The 13750-nt window shown below is 31.2% G+C and overlaps 1 long non-coding RNA gene across 1 annotated transcript; it reads right to left on the bottom strand.

Annotated features, from left to right (window-relative positions):
• Positions 1 to 326: 326 nt before the first annotated feature.
• Positions 327 to 13057, bottom strand: LOC145270400 (uncharacterized). The gene is made up of 2 exons (XR_013865341.1): positions 12956 to 13057; positions 327 to 3558 (listed from the first exon to the last, which is right to left on the bottom strand). It is a non-coding gene; the product is annotated as an uncharacterized LOC145270400 (long non-coding RNA).
• Between the last annotated feature and the right edge of the window lie 693 nt (positions 13058 to 13750).

Here is a 13750-nt window from a genome sequence, read left to right as displayed (position 1 = left end):
ACAAACAGGTCAACAAATTTCATCAAGAGTTTCCTGTGGTTTGTGTGATTTTAAATAAGACAACTGATTAATGCATGGCACTTGGTGGGCTCGATTACACATTTAATTAATTTCAAACACTTTTAAATCAAGAACAATAAGTTGAGAGTTGTAATTTGCCACATGACCCATGGAATATATAGATCATTACATGTAACATTTCTACTCTATCAGACCAATGGAAGTTGGCCAAAGTCATTACCTATTGAACGTCTTTTTTATTTAACATATTTTTCACAATAAACATTTATGAAAAAAACAATGATAAAAGGCTAACACGTTTAATATACATTTAGATATGAATATTCGTTATAAAATATGTTTTATTTATCAAATTTAAAAATAAAAGTAAAAAATTGTTAAAACATGACATAAAAGATGTTCTTTCGGTTTTAAAGATTTACATGAGAATAAAAATCTTTGTTTTTAAAAGACAATTAAGACAATGAACGAATTGCTATCGTTTTCACATTGAATGGAGTATACTACCGGATGCCAAACAATAAAAACATTCACAAAATCAAACAGTACAATTTTGTGTTTGCATGTTTTTCTAACGCTGATTTCATATAAACAGAAGAGCAACATTACAAAAATATTTTCAGTTTTTCTTATTTTACTTTGGAAAGAAAATTGAAACTTACATGTCTAGCATATGGGCGTGTTAAAAGAGTCGGTCGGCTAAAAAAATAGAAAAACTAAAATTGTTGCCCATTATGGAGATGCATAAAATTTTAAAAATAGTAAAAAAAATCTTAAGACGTGACTTCAGCATAGACTATATACATAACCAAATATCATATTTTTTCTCAAGTTTTTGCGTGAGAAAATCATTTTTGACACACAGAAATACTTACGCACATAACAAAAATATTGTTTTTAATTTTTATTATTTTAGTTCTTGGTTTGGATAGACGAGAAAGAGGAAGGCATGCTACATAGCTGTGTGCAACTCGACTTCAATGTTGAGTTTTGGAGTTGGAAGTTTTGACAACATAATTACCGTATAAATCGTTAGTTTACCCATACATACATAGTCGTGGATTTTTCATTAAGTCAGTTAGTGTGTTTCATATATTTTATTTTTTGTTTCATTTTCTTGAGTCAACGTTCTCAGAAATCAATGGGCTCCCTATCTGGGGCTCACAGTTAAACTCTATATGAAATACATAGATATTTGGATGTTCTATTCAAGTTCTTTTGTCTTTCGTATGTATTTGCATATGACACAACATACATCACAGAAATGATGTTTCTGTCTTTTTAATTTAATTATTTTGTTTAAATGGCGCATTCTACTCGATGTCAGCCATTTACACTTCATCTCATACATTTCCACCGAACAATCATTTTAAGATTCTAACATCTGTTTTTGAACAATTGTTTGAGTCTCTCTTGCACTTGGTTCGCCAGATATATCTGCCAGATAGTTTTTAAAATTATTTTGTCAAATTTCAGTTGCTCTATAATTATGTCGAACCCAATGTTATTGAAAACATTAACTTTTGAAGTTGTTGATTTTTCCTTCTTGTCTCGTATGATTATGTCAGGTTTAACAGCTCCATTTCTAGGCACGTAGCTGTAGGAATAGAGTTGATTAAAATAATTTGCTGCAGCATTCAATATTCTACATGTTAAAGATCGTCATGTAGATATACTTACACATTCCATTGAATAGTAGCAATACTCTAGAAGGACCTGACAGATAGCTATCAAATGGCTTACACTAATTATTTCTGTGTGTAAAACGTGCCCTTGTTATTGCTGAGATCACTCATCTTCTGTCATATTTGTAAAACAAACTTGATTAAAATGGTTGGTCATTTTCGTGATAGAGATCCTTCAGTTAGTTCTTAATTCATAAGGCTGGTAGACAATGTTTGGAAGATAATCAGATCCTGTATGGTTCCTGTTTTGCATATGACGCAAAAAATCTGATTTCAGGGCAAAAGAAGAACCGCATTTTTCATCTTTTTCTTCTAGGGGTGGAACACCAACCAGATATCTACCATTCCCCCTACTTTAGTGAGTCCAACCAAGAGGTCTTTTTAGGATTCTAGCCGTCCTTTTCAGTGCATTCGTTTGTATTTTACTTGCACTTGGTTCAGCGGGTATGCTTGCTATGTACATTTAAAAGTTCTTCTTCATAAGCCCAGTTGCTCCTATGATAATTGATATAATTGAAACGTCTTTTAATTTCTGATTTGTAGCAGTAGGGATTATGTAGTCATAGTGAATGGTGTAGTTGTGTTTTCATATGCCTCAACAATTGTGACTTCTGTGCAAAAGAAGAACTACATACCTCACAAGAATGTGGTTTCTCTCTCATATGTGTTGCCATATGATTCAGCAAAGTTGATTTACGTGCAAAAGAAGAACCACATACTTCACAAGAATGTGGTTTCTCCCCCGTATGTGTTTTCATATGTTTCAACAAATCTGACTTCTGTACAAAAGAAGAACCACATACTTCACAAGAATGCGGTTTCTCTCCTGTATGTGTTGCCATATGAGTCAACAAAGTTGATTTACGTGCAAAAAAAGATCCACATACTTCACAAGAATGTGGTTTGTCCCCCGTATGTGTTTTCATATGACTCAACAAATTTGACTTCTGTGCAAAAGAAGAACCACATACTTCACAAGAATGTGGTTTCTCTCTCGTATGTATTTTCATATGACGCAACAAAACTGGCTTCCATGCAAAAGAAGAACCACACACTTTACAAGAATGTGGTTTCTCTCCCGAATGTGTTTTTATATGTCCCAACAACTGTGACTTCTGTGCAAAAGACGAACCACATATTTCACAAGAATGTGGTTTCTCTCCTGTATGTGTTTTCATATGACTCAACAAATGTGAATTCTGTGCAAAACAAGAACCACATACTTCACAAGAATGTGGTTTCTCTCCCGTATGTGTTTTTATATGTCTCAACAAATGTGACTTCTGTGCAAATGAGGAACCACATATTTCACAAGAATGTGGGGTTTCTCCTGTATGTGTTTTCATATGTCTCAATAAAGTTGGGTTACACGCAAAAGAAGATCCACATACTTCACAAGAATGTGGTTTTTCTCCTGTATGTGTTCTTATATGCCTAAACAAATGTGACTTCCGTGCAAAATGAGAACCACATACTTCACAAGAATGTGGTTTTTCTCCTGTATGTGTTCTCATATGCCTAAACAAATGTGACTTCCGTGCAAAAGAAACACCACATACTTCACAAGAATGTGGCTTGTCTCCCATATGTGTTTTCATATGACAAAACAAATTTGACTTCCATGCAAGAGAAGAACTACATACTTCAGAAGTATTTGGTTGTTCAGCCATGTTTGATTGCATCTGATTTCACAAATATATGCAATGTAGTGTATGATGAAAGGAAGCCTTGTAAATTTTTACTTTAGAAAATTTATATGAAGATATTTATAATTATTTTAAACCTTTTAAAATCCCCAATGAAGAAAGGTCCATGTTATCCATTAATGAATTTCTTTTCATTGCTTCATATTCTGGAAATATAAAATACATTAAAAAAATATGTTTCATGTGGTAAAATTGAATTTCTTATGTTGATTTTTATTAAAAATATCCAAAACACCTATTGTTAATGAAATTTAAAAAAAAAGTAGTAGAGGTTTATGGAATTCTGGTTAGGTAACCAAACTAGTTTGTTACTATTTTCAAATATTTAACTAAAAATCTTAACATTAGTTCCTTTTAGAGATGATGATTGATTATTCATATTATGTGGATTCTTCAGAATACTGTGCTCATCATGATGTTATTTATACAACGTTTCTATGTTATCTCCGATCTTATTCAGGTGAATTTTGTCGAAGTTGGGAACATTTTTCTTGGAATTAGAAATCTGTATGAAACCGTTTACTTAGTACATGAGAGAAGCATTTGCTCTCGTGTTGGTAGCAATGATTGAGTAAAAAAAATTGAAATTCTATTTTTTTGTCCGATGATTGAAACTTCAATGTTCAGGAGTATGAAACTTACAACTCAATTTTACCAAGTACTCTAACCTAAGCATCATGAATCATAGCAGCAATCTTTGTATGAAATTTAAGCTAAATTGAATGTAACAGTTTAAAAAAAACTATACCCTGTTTTATTCATCTTTTATTCCTTTATAATTTTACCTGTTCATATTTGACTGAAGTATCTTAGTGTTCACATAAATTTTAAAAAGAACTTTAAATACTGAAGGCATAAAGAAAATCTGCACTACGGAAAATTGTATAACTCTTCACCAAATTGTATAACCCTTTGACAGCCTACAATCTTTTGGGACTTCCTTGAATTAGTCTTCAGCAATACTCTAGTGAAAGGGAGTCCAAGTTCTCTTAAACTTTTGTCCACAGTTTTTCTGGATTTGTATTTTTTTACTAAAATCAGTTGGGTCAGCAACAAGATCACTAAGTTTACAGGAGTTGAGTGGATCATGTAGAGTAGTATTTTAGGGTGACCAGAGCATGGAAATAAGGGGAAATATCAGCTCTCCTAACCATAAAGGCTTCAGTCCGACAATTTATAAACACTCATGTAAAACAATATAGTGGGAAAGATCAGAGAAGCAGACTAGTCAGAAAACAGTTGCTGGTCTTCTTTATAGAGTGTTTCAGGGATAAAAAGGTGAAGATACTTGAAATGAGACACGAGCCGCAATATTTTCAATACATTTTTCAGAAAGCCATAGCAGAAGTAAAATGGAGGATCTGGCTCAACGTAAGCAAGGAGTATGAAGACGAGTCCATGGAGGTTTGTCATACAGGACTGCAAATTCTAGTTAAGGCCACGGATCCGGTCCCTCAAGATATAGAGACAGATGTAAAAGAGGAAACTAGCTAAAGAGTAGTGAACTAGTATTAAAAACTTGAGGAATGAAAATTAGGTGTTACTGAACAATGGCATACTGATGCACGGGGGTAAGAGTATTGGTAGCTAATGTAGTGGTAAAGGTTAAAAGGGCTCGTAAGTTTCCGTTGCTTATAACACAAACCAGTCACCTTGCCAAATGGCTAAATGAAGTGTGACCTGTAACATTACAAGATTACCATGCTTAATGAACAAAAGAATTAGATTCCTGAAAATAATTGTAAAGGAATAAAAGTACATTAAAAATTCAAGTTAGAAGTTGATATGTTGATGACACATAATAGATATTTGTTCATTATGGCAGAACTGATATGGTGGAGATGCATATCAATATTGATATGCATGTAGAAGCGTGTATCGAACACTGCTAAAGCAATGAAAGTTGGTAGACATGGCAATAGATGAACTTATGCAAGTGAAACTGAGAGATCGAATAGCACATAGAAAAATGAGGATGTACTTCGATTTAGGTCGATAAGAATATTCGACGAGTATATAGCTCTGGAAAAAGATACCAATATGTCATCAAAAGTTAGGTTAGCACAGAAAATTATGTTAAAACACCAGCATCTGCATACACGCATGGCTTGAGCAGATTTTTTAAAAAGTCAATAAGCAATCTCAGCAGAACTGTGGAGATGCGTATACTGGAATGCATGAACACATGCAGAGAAGTATGTATTGAACACTGCTAAAGCAAAGAAATGATGGGGATAGGTGTAATTGAGAGATTGAATAGACCAGGGAGTTTGATAGTGTTATTAGTAAAAGCTTTTGCATAGATTTTATGGCTTTGAATAAAGTCACAAAAAAAGTTATGCCTGGGCATTAAACGTCATTGATAATATATTAGACTCAATTGAGTCAGCAAAATACTTCTCTAAATTAGATCTAAAGTCAGGGAACTGACAGGTTAAATTAAGCAAGAATGATAAAGAGAAAACTGCATTCACCTGCCATCGAGGTTTGCTTCACTTTTATATGATACTGTTCAGACTCGCAAATGCCCCTGGGGTCTTCTAGGTATTATTGTCCATAGTCTTACAGGACAGGAAGATTAGGCATTACCATATTTGGATGATATTTTAATATTCTTAGATACGATGGCAAGTCACTTAGATCATATAGATAGGGTACTAATCAGTTTACGTAAGCATAACCTCAGGTTGAAAGCCATAAAGTGTTAGTTTAAGAGATCAGCGAGCTGTTAGTTCGCCTTGTGTGGAAATATATGATGTTTCAATGGGATGACACGTTTTAGTTTGTCTTTTATAACCTAAAAACAAAGTTTGCAGATGTAATTATACTGGCTTATCCCAATCCTGAGAAAGACTACCGGCTGTACGTGATTGAGGCATGTCTGTCATATGATCAGAGGGAGAATAAAGAGGTTGAAATATCAATTTACTTCTTATTCCATAAAATTAAAGATAGGCAGCCGATGTCCTTAATAAGTTGGATCACTTTGCAAAGTGCAAAATTCAATAACTATACCAATTACAAATCCCTAAAATATTCATTAAACTCACCTATACAGAAAAGGAAAATACAGATGTTGGCTTTGAGTATGACTGGCTACAATTGCACTATACAGTACATGAAGAGGAAGGACAATGTTTGTGTTGATCTCTTGTCAAGCACTGTGGATTCGAGCCAAGATAATGACTTTCCCTGGTAGAAATGCCTCATAAAGCCTCACTTTGGTGATGACCAACAATAGATCGCTCTGGTAAGGGATAACATTTGGAAAGCTAGGAAAAAAATAATAGAGGGCTTGGATAAAAAAAATCTCTAGATGGTAAGATTGTAGATCTGGTTTATGCATGTGTAATCAACATTGCACATGCATGGCTCCATCCTACCATCTCTTGGTCCACATCTTCATGTCTATCTGGATGCACGTTTCATATAAGGCAGTAAATAACAGAAAATAACTTTTTTATCTTAATACAAAAACGAAGTGTACAAGTATTTTATTCGGGATGATGAAAAATCGACTGTGCAACATACGTTTCACTTATAGCAATGCATGAAAATGATAATAAAGGATTGGCTGTTTCTCCTAACACACTACTCAGTCATTTTGAACGAATATCAAATTGAATAAATCTCTTCTGTCTTACTTAACTTAATACACTGACACTCAAAATCTGCAAAAGCCAACAATCAAGCCTTGCTCAATCATATTAGCTAATCTGAATGCTATCCACTTGGTTAAGAATATCAGTAGCATTTCCCCTAAAATATTGGCCCATTTTAACAGTGATCATATCACTCTAGGACTGACATGCAATACCTATAATGAGTATCAATTTCAAAGTTTTATAAAATTAGTCATGTATTTTAATTAGAACCGTCTTAATGCAGTTTGTTGTTTGTAATCACATAAGCATAACCTCACCACTAGGATCAATCATGCAGCTTCAGGACGTTAAGTAACTCGATTGCAAGATGACAGAAAAATTGTTTTATTTGCACCTTTATTGCATGTCCTTCATTTTCTCTTCTTTCTCTTGTTATTATTTTATGGACAAAACCCTTTTACCTATGCAGGCATAAAGTTGGCTGTGAAAAGAGGGAATGAACAAAAAAAAATATTGTTAGTTTCTCATGATTTGAGGTGAAATTCTTTTGGGGACGGGTCAACAAGAAACCACTTTGATGATTTTGAAGTTGAAATCTTTCACATATGACAGGAAATGATCAGATTTTTCTTATGCTAATCTGAGAAATGATGTCCTTTTGGCGACCAATGAAAGTAAGATGCTCTATATCTTAAAAGAAATAACAAGAACCTCTACTCCTTGTGACAATCACTAAGAGTTTATCTTCATTGACCTCAAGATCAGGAAGGGGATTAAAAGTTTACTTGCTTACATCCTCCCAGATCGTTATCATAGGCAACACTTGAAATGTAACCAAATTTCATAAACACATGGCCAGGGATCTAAAAGTTAGATACACAGGTTCTTTTACTCATAGTCGAAAGGAAAATGAAAGTTCATACAAATAACAAGAGGAGGGTAACGGTTCTTTACTTAATTTCCATGAACACAAGTCTACCTTCAGTCACAACCAAAATAAAAATAAAAGTCCATAACAATAGAAAAGGGCGAATAACAGCAGTAGTAATAAATAATAAGAATAAACAATAAAACAGTCACACACCAATAAAAATTAATAATGAATCAATCTGAAACTAAACATGTTTTCTGAATATTAATTACATTTAAAGTAAATTTCCCAACATTAATCAACGTTATTCCTTATGTTATCAGTGGTGACCAATTCTGTACATGTACCAAATTTCATAACAAACACATGGCTAGGGATCTAAAAGATACACACGTTTTTTTAATCATAGCTGACAGAAAAATAAAAGTTGATACAATAACAAGAGAGAGATAAGAGCTCCTTACTTAATTTCCATGGACACAAGACTACCTTCAGTCATAACCGGAAGAAAAATAAAAGTTTATACAAAAAACAAGATAGGGATAAGAGCTCCTTACTTAATTTCCATGGACACAAGACTACCTTCAGTCATAACCGGAAGAAAAATAAAAGTTTATACAAAAAACAAGATAGGGATAAGAGCTCCTTACTTAATTTCCATGGACACAAGACTACCTTCAGTCATAACCGGAAGAAAAATAAAAGTTTATACAAAAAACAAGATAGGGATAAGAGCTCCTTACTTAATTTTCATGGACACAAGACTACCTTCAGTCATAACCGGAAGAAAAATAAAAGTTTATACAAAAAACAAGATAGGGATAAGAGCTCCTTACTTAATTTCCATGGACACAAGACTACCTTCAGTCATAACCGGAAGAAAAATAAAAGTTTATACAAAAAACAAGATAGGGATAAGAGCTCCTTACTTAATTTCCATGGACACAAGACTACCTTCAGTCATAACCGGAAGAAAAATAAAAGTTTATACAAAAAACAAGATAGGGATAAGAGCTCCTTACTTAATTTCCATGGACACAAGACTACCTTCAGTCATAACCGGAAGAAAAATAAAAGTTTATACAAAAAACAAGATAGGGATAAGAGCTCCTTACTTAATTTCCATGGACACAAGACTACCTTCAGTCATAACCGGAAGAAAAATAAAAGTTTATACAAAAAACAAGATAGGGATAAGAGCTCCTTACTTAATTTCCATGGACACAAGACTACCTTCAGTCATAACCGGAAGAAAAATAAAAGTTTATATAAAAAACAAGATAGGGATAAGAGCTCCTTACTTAATTTCCATGGACACAAGACTACCTTCAGTCATACCCGGAAGAAAAATAAAAGTTTATACAAAAAACAAGATAGGGATAAGAGCTCCTTACTTAATTTCCATGGACACAAGACTACCTTCAGTCATAACCAGAAGAAAAATAAAAGTTTATACAAAAAACAAGATAGGGATAAGAGCTCCTTACTTAATTTCCATCGACACAAAATAAAAGTCCATAACAATAGTAAAGAGGTATTAACAGCAGTAGTAATAAATAACAAGAGGAATTAAGCAGTTGAAAAAAAATAAAAAAAAGAAACAAGGGATACAATACTCAAATTTAGATTCATTGCTGCATATATAATTCAACTATCCACAAACAAACGTTCGATGTAATATACACACGGGTGAAAATCAGTTACATTGCCAATCCTTTGAAGCACAGAAACATATTATTTTCCATACACAAATTCAAAACATCTACTTCTGAAAGCCCCATTTATAAAAAGTTCCTTTTCATCCATCACAGATAATGTCCCCGAAATACAAAATAATATAATTTTATGTCACCTTAACATTTCAAAGCAGAATTAAAGTTAAAGTGTACTATCATAATCTGGTCAGTAAATATGGAATTTCCATTATTGCAAGGAACAACAAAAACAAGTTTTCAACATGTAAAAAATACATGTAAAGAAAAAAAACATATTCTGTTTTGTTCATATAATTTGGATTATTTGGACTATTGTTCTCATCTTAAGTGCTTTTTTCCAATGATTGCACAATAAATAACAATCAAGATTAGAATAGTATTCTTGATCTAAATAATACAAAGAAGCATTCCTCATCTAAAACATTCAGAACCGTACTTTTGTAATTTGTTTAAGAATCATAATTATTTTTTTTAATTTAGTTAAAGTTATTTGTAAGGTTTGTTGAATGTAATTTTTGAGAAAACTGAAAACTACAACATAATAAGTTTCTTTAATTATCAGAATTATTTAAACAATCGAACAGAAAATTTGCTAACTGCATTTCTAAATAAATTAACAGGAAAACTCTTTGGTATACTTACGTGTGTACACAGTTTCTAATACATTGATCCCTCATATTGAAACCATTGAGAATACAGAAACAAGAAAACAACAATTGAATGTCAAAAAGGTTATAAAGAAAGCTAAATTATATTGATTTTTTAATTCCAAATATATATATGTATGTATATATATATATATATATATATATATATATATATATATATATAAATAGAAAAGTACACAGGGGGTACCTCTTCCATGCGTGTGCCTAGCTCTTTTTTTGTTTTGTTTTTTTGTTTTAACCTTGTGAACTCGAGAAAAAAATCTAAAATTTATCATTTTTTTTTCTTTGCTAAAGAAGTTTTGGTGAATGTCTAGAATAATTCCAACTCCACAAAACCTTTACAATAACGATTTTTTAAAATGTTGCTGAAAACGAATATATACTTTAAAAAGTGGTGCAGAAACATAGTTTTTATGATATGAAAAATGTACTTGTTTAATAAGTTGGGGCCACTTTTAATTAAAATTTTAACATAAATCAGCACCCACTTTATGGCCATATAGTGAGGTGGCATTTTTTGTTTTTTGCCGAAAGTTTATTTTTCCAATTTCATTTTTCAATAAAGACATGAGGATATTAAAGAACAAAAATAAAGAAAAATATGTATACTGATACATGTTATTCCTTATGTCATCAGTGGTGACCATTTCTGTAACTGTAAGTGTGTGCATATTTTTGCTGCAAACAAGTAGTTTTCTGGATATTAATCGATGTAATTTCTTATGTTATCAGTGGTGGCCAATTTTATACATCGCTTCTCATCTGGAAAACTTGTTTGCAGCAAATTTAAATGCGATATTCATTTTCAGCATACCCGAAAACCTATAGAAGTCATTAAAGATGATTGTTTCAGTGAAAAGTAAGTAACAATTTATCAAAACGGATTTCATTCAGTCCCCCTTCCAAATTATAGCCATGTGTCCAGAAAGTGTGTGCTCATTTTATATTAAATTGATATAGAAATGTGATCCCCACTTTTTGAAAAATAATTTTTTTCATATGAAAACCAATTCTCTGCACTACTTTTGCAGTATATATTTGTTTTAAGCAACCCCGAAAACCTTTAAAAGTCTTCATTGTAAACGAATTATTGGAGTTGGAAAGATTTTAGACATTGACAGTTGTTTTTTTTTAAGTAAAAGTCATTATTGAAAAAAAAACTCTTAGTGATCATTCGATAATAATCTGATGAAAATATGAAAATAAAAAATACACCGGGGGGGGGGTACCGCTTCTACACGTGCGCCGGCATTTTTTTTTTTACTTTAAACTTTTGAAGCAGTGAAAAACGTTTGAAATTTATAAAATAATTATTTGCCCCAGCGTATTATGAACACCCAAACCTCCCCATGTTAAGAACGGCTTTTATGGTCTATTTTTCAGTCAAGCTGAACACATGACAAATGCAGAAGATGCATTAATTATGAAAATCGCATTAATAATAATTCTAATCATTTCATCTATCACAGTTAATGTCTCTCAAAAGACAAAATAGTTTAATTTTATCTCGTCCTCACTTTTCAAAACAAAAAGTTAAAATGTCTATCATCACAATCCGGTAAGTAAATCAGAAATCTCTTCACACTATTGTTCTCATCTTAAGTGTTATTTTTACAATGTTTGCACAATAAATAACAATCAAGATGAGAACAGTAGTCTTAATAATTTAAATAATACAAAACATTATTTCTCATCTAAAAAATTCAGAACTGTAATATTGTAATTTTTTTAAATAATCATAATTATTCTTTAATTTAGTCAAAGTTATTTGTAAGGTTTGTTGTTTTGGTCAAGTGCACACATGTTTGCCGCAACCAAGTAGTTTCCCAAATATAAAGCAATGTTATCGGTGGTGGGTAATTCTGTGTGTGCTAGGGTATACTGAATTGACCACCACTGATAACAATTACAATGTTTAATATCCAGACACGTACTTGTTTGCATCAAATTTAAATGTGATATTCGTTTTCAGCATACCTGAAAGCCTATAGGAATTGTAAAGTTAAAGAAGATTGTTAATGTCGAAAGTAAAAACCAATTTACCAAAATTGCTTTCAGATAGGCCAAGAAAACAAATAAAACAAATTATCACCACGTTGCCAGAAAGTGGGTGCTTATTTTAAATTAAATTTATATAGAAAACTGATCCCCACTTTTTGAAAAAGTAATTTCCTTATATCATGAAAAGTAATTCTCTGTGCCACTTTTTAAGAATATATTAAGAAATATATATAAAATGATCAGCTGAAAAAAATATCAAATATAAAAAAATATAAAATGATCAGCTGAAAAAAATATCAAATATAAAAAAATATAAAATGATCAGCTAAAAAAATATAAAATGATCAGCTAAAAAAATATAAAATGATCAGCTGAAAAAAATTGAAAAAACAAGACAATTTTTTTTTTTTACTTTACACTTGTGAAACAGTTAAAAACATAAAATTTACAAAATTATTTTTTTCTTTGGTAAACGATACAAAAGTGGTTTTTATGTTTAAGTCAGTATTAAATACAAAAAACAATCGACAGCGAAAAATGTTCAACGATAAATCAACATTTTCATAATAAATGAACATTTCATTAGGATTATTCGCTTAGTAAATGTAGTTATCTCCCTTACATTTTTAACGTATTCTGCAAATGCGCAAAAATCGATACTAAATTCATGTAGTAATACTTACGTTTTTGTTTTATAATCTGCTTTCGATTAACTTTATCTGCTTTTATAAAGGAAACAATTTTTCAAATGTGATTGAGTTTACAAGCTCAAGTTAACATTCAAGATGACGAACGGAAAAGCAAGTTCGCAGAAAACAAATCTGAAAATAATATAAATATATATATATAAACACATATATATATATATATATATATATATATATATATATATATATATATATATATATATATATATATATATATATATATTATAATAATATATATATTCATATAAAAAAAGCAAACAGAAAATCATGCATTATTTTTAATTAAAAAAAAAACCAATAATTTGTGATTTTAGTCATCACAACAACGGTGTCACTGGACACACGTATCCATAAAAATAAAACTGAGTTTTTAAAGAAAAGGAAATAATAAAATCCATTCAATAATTAATATTTTAAAGTTTTTTTTATCCATTTTCATATTAAGTTAAATGAAATGACAAAAATAAAAAACACGATAAAATATTTCGTTTAAAATACAAATAATGACTTACTAAACGCCATTTTATTTACTGAATATTTTTCAGGCATCACCGGATGTTATAATCTTCCCTAGAAAGTTCGATTTGTTTTTATTTTTAACCCTTTTAATTAACACACACATATTGAGAGTAGATATGGTAAAAAAATTAAAAAAAAAACTGAAAGAAACAAAACAAATAAAAAATGTTAAGAACACAAAGAGAAAAGATAAGAGGCTGAATGGTGAGTCGTATGCGTAAGGAAATGAACAACATAGCTAGAAGTAAGGGG

This window comes from Euprymna scolopes, chromosome 46, assembly GCF_053919585.1.
Source record: "Euprymna scolopes isolate OS-2025 chromosome 46, ASM5391958v1, whole genome shotgun sequence".
In the NCBI taxonomy this organism is placed as follows: Eukaryota; Metazoa; Mollusca; class Cephalopoda; order Sepiida; family Sepiolidae; genus Euprymna; species Euprymna scolopes.
This window is presented reverse-complemented; position numbering and strand designations above follow the sequence as displayed.